This window comes from Meles meles, chromosome 3 (assembly GCF_922984935.1).
Source record: "Meles meles chromosome 3, mMelMel3.1 paternal haplotype, whole genome shotgun sequence".
NCBI classification, from domain to species: domain Eukaryota; kingdom Metazoa; phylum Chordata; class Mammalia; order Carnivora; family Mustelidae; genus Meles; species Meles meles.
The window spans coordinates 25448967-25453404 of NC_060068.1; the positions used below are offsets into that span (position 1 = coordinate 25448967).

At 38.8% G+C, this 4438-nt stretch overlaps 1 pseudogene; it reads left to right on the forward strand.

The window, feature by feature from the left end:
- Positions 1-2632: 2632 nt before the first annotated feature.
- LOC123939171 lies at positions 2633-3214 on the forward strand (annotated as a pseudogene).
- Positions 3215-4438: the final 1224 nt, after the last annotated feature.

The following is a 4438-nucleotide window of genomic DNA, read 5'->3' on the forward strand; positions in this document are numbered from 1 at the left end:
AGGAAAAGGAAAAAAAGAAAAAGAGAGAGAGAGAGAGACAGGGAAAAAAATGGAAGATAAAAGAGAAAGCTCAGCCCAAATGTTCCCCAAGGTAAGATTTATGGATTATAGAAATAAAAACAAACAAACAGTAATACTGATGAAAGTATATGACAAGAGAAATAAATATATATATATAAATAAGCAAAAAAAAAAAGGAAGGACCTCATCTGAAAGAGCCCCAAGTATAAGATTTATATACTCTCAGGACAAGCACAAATTCACAGAAACACTGACAGAAGGAAAAATTCGGAGAGTGGTTATAAATTCTCAGTGTGGGCACAGAAGATTATTTTGATTCTTCCTGAATGTATCTTGATGTTTTTGTTCAGGGACTCAACTTTCCTAAGTTACAGGGGGATTAGAAACTGGTTTGCCTATAGGGGTAGCATTGATTGGAGAAAGGGGATTACCTTGAAGTTTAACTCTATATGTATAGTAGAAAATAAAAAAGAAAAAAGAATAAAATAGACTAAACTAAGTTAAAATTTAAAAAAAAATAGAAAAGCAAAAGGAAAACACGGGTGTATGTATCAAAAAGTTCAGGTTAGAAGGTTATTAAGGAATTTGATGTACTGGACATCTCAGTGTGATGGTAAATAGGTTAAAAAATTATCTGTATGTATAAAAAAAAAGAACCAGAATATTGGTAAAGAGTTAAAAATAAAAGTTGTATTTATGAAGTAGTGGTGGTTGTTCTCTTGTAGTCTTTTTTTTTTTTTTTTCTTCCTTCCTGGTTGGTTTTCTGGGGCAGGAGCCTGCCACGTGGGTTTTCAGACAATGATGTTCCCTGAGTAGTTCCTCCTGCTCCCCTCAAGGGGTTGGGCTCTGAGGAAACTGTTTTTTTCAGGCTTTTGTTCTTTGGGGATTTTTATGTTCTTTCATCTGTTTTCTCTTGCCTTGAAAACTTTTGATGGTTTTTGGAGGTTTAGAGGAGAGCAAACTGCACCCCGTCTTCCCTCTCAGAGAGAAGCGTCAGAATGCTCTGCAGAGGTGTTAGCAGAGTAGGTTCTGAGTCATGGTCCCTGGGGGTGTAGGAGCTCCTCGTTGTACCCATAACCAGGGCAGTGGCGGCTGTCTGGGCAGCTCCAGGCCGCCAGAGAGGTTCCAAGCAGAGATCGCACACTGAGATTTTACCTGCTGTCCCTCGCTGGGAATGTCTGGTTTTTCTGGATGCCAGAGATCCAGGCTAGCGCCTATGAGCACCTCTCCCAGGGGAGGGTGTGGGAGGTGCACTTTTCAGGATTGCCGTCTGGCCCGGCTCCCAGCCCCTCACGGAGCCGGATCCCACTTGTTCTCGGGCGTGCTGGCTGCTCAGGAGTGCTGATGGCTCAGGGACCGAGACCTGATTTCTCCACTGCACTCTCTCTGGCTCAGCACCAGGGGAGGCTGTCCTGGGTCCGGGGACTTAGGTCCCTGTCCTAAGGGCCCCGATTCCCACTATTTCCCCCGTGATCCTTTGCTCTTTTTTTTTTTTTTTTGAGTGCTTTCTACCAGACTCCAAGTTAATGTTGGTTCCCAGATGCAGGGCACTCTTGTATCAACTCTGGTGGCTCCCTCCCCCTTTTGTTTATCTTCGGATATCAGTCTGATGTTCCCACTCTGCTTTACCTGCCACTGGCATCTTCTGCTCCTGTAGAGATCCAGACGTGTATAATTCTGATCTCAGGCTGATTTCATGGGTGGTCAGAGTTCTTTGGTAGGTAATCAGCTCACTTTAGGGTACAGGTTGAAATGGTGCCTCCTCCTACTTCCCCGCCATCTTGACTCCTGTCTGCCCAAAGTTTTCTCTTATTAATTAGATTTAAGAGAAGCTAATATGATTATTTTTCATTATCTTACTAGACAGATATATGTTTTTCTTATGTCAGTTAATTGAATGAATTATTTGCACATATATCCAAAACTACCAATTTGTTCACTCTCTGTCATGGAGGAAGTGCTAACTTGAAAACAATGTTACTTGAATTTCATGTAAATATTTTCAATAATTCTGTCCTTTTCCAATATATGAATATTATTATGTAGACAAAATGTGTCATACAACACATAGTTCAATTAAATTTTCAGAAAGTATAAGCCAGTTAAAAAATTTAGGAAATTAAAATATGGATGATGTTCATTGTGAGTATGCCAACACAATCCATTTTAAAGTGGCCAAATGCACTTTCATTCTCCTGCCTATTCTATATTATGATCATGCTTAAGGAATTTCTTTGGCAATAAGGATTTGACAGATGGAACCTTCCGACAAAGCTCCAAGCATGCTACAACATGTATGAAGTCATCTTGGTTCAGAATGAAAATTTCTGTTCTCAGTTTTCAAAATAAGGGAGATATATGCATGTTTGAAGGTAGAAGTAACAAAAATGGGAGTAGTCAAAGTTCCAGACAATGGAAATATATTAAATAAGCAAATGGTGAAAATTCTAAAGAAGGCTGGAAGAAAATATTAATGTAGGCATAAGAGAAGGGTGAGGGTTTAAATTTTAAGTGATTATTTATGGTTCAGAAAGGAATGTGCTCTCCTTCCATGTTTAGGTTGGCACCCGGGAAAGATGATGATGGTATAGATTTCTACTCAGTCTCATAGATGCAATGAAAAGTAATGGTTATTCCTAATGCCAGCTCCTTTGGTGGATTTTTCCTGTTGGGCTTCTCTGAGCAGCCTCTGCTAGAGATGACCCTTTTTGCTATCATTGTGGTTTTCTACTTTCTGATTCTGCTTGGTCATCATTATACTGGCTCATCTGGATCCCCAGCTCCACACCCCAATGTATTTTTTCCTCACCCACTTGTCTTTAATGGACCTCTGCTATACCACCAGCACAGTCCCCCAGCTGCTGTTTAACCTGCAGGGCCCAGAAAAGACAATAAGCTATGGTGGCTGTGTTGGTCAGCTGTATGTTTCCTTGGCGAAGGGTTCCACAGAATGCATCCTCCTCGCAGTCATGGCTGTGGACCACTATTGGCAGTATGTCGGCCTTTGCACTACACTGTCCTCATGCATCCACACCTCTGTTGGCAACTGGCAGCCACCACCTGGCTGACTGCCTTGGTTAGTTCACTGGTACAGACTGTGCTCACCACACAGGTTCCCCTTTGTGGAAGGAACATCATAGACCATGTCTTCTGTGAAGTACCAGTTCTCCTCAAACTCACTTGTACCTTCTAGAACCGGGAAGAGTTCATGGTCTTACTCTATGGAATTGTCACTCCAACTCTAAATCCCTTCATCTACACATTACGTAACAAAGATGTGAAAGGGGCACTAAAGAAGATGATAGGGAAAGATTTTTAAAAAAGAGTGTGAAGAGATGATGGAAGCTGGAGAATTGCTTAATGCAAATGATTCATGAGATGTTTTTAATTCTGAAGAAATGATCAAGTTTATTTTATTTCTGAGTAACCAAACTCTGGTATCAGAATGCATTTTATGTTATATTTTTACAGCTTATTTACAAGGAATAGGTAAATGAGTTTAGCTACATCTACCTTCACTCTATGTCTACTAGCTACATAACAATGCTCAACTTGAAATTTCTTTTATTGTCATTATTATTTTAATGGGTATGAAAATACCCATCCTATTGAGTTGAGATTCTATTTTGAAGATGGAGTTAGACAAAGTAATGTTTTATAACCTGAAAATATAGAACATAAGTTATCTTACATAAAATTTGGAGGGATTACTGTTAGTTTTAGATAGTTTATTTAAAAGTATACAATCTTCAAGTCGGTAGGGCCTTAGAGTATATCTGGTTTTATCTCGAATAAAAGTCCCTGTCAAATGCATTTGAGTAGTAGTCATTCAAGTTTGTTTCAATATTCCCACAAAAGCTGCTTTATCCCAAAGTATATACCCCTCAGTTTGAAATATATGCTCATTAACTTTTTTTAAAAATTAGATTAAGCTGGATATTTGCCTTTTTACGAATTCAATCTTATTGATTTGGCCTTTGGCTTGCAAAGCCAGAAAAAAATATCTCTTGAAAGTATAATCTTCCCTTTACCTAAACATTTTCAACATATGAAATAAATATATATGAAATATGAAATAAATAAATATTTTCAGTTTATAATGGATTTATTGGGGTGTAATCCCATCATAAATCTTCCTCAATTTATGATGGGATTACACCCCAATAAATCCATTATAAACTGAAAATATTTTAAGTAAAAAATGCACTTTATGTATTTAACCTATTGGATATTATAGGACATCATAACTTAGCCTAACATTCCTTAAGCACACTCAGAACAACAGTTGTGAGTGTACAGAACAGTTGTGAGTAACTCACTCTGTGAGTAACTCAGAGTTGTGAGTTGTGAGTGTTCTTTACCCTCATGATCACAAGGCTGACTGGGGGCTATGCCTTGGCTTCTTGTTCTGCCCAGC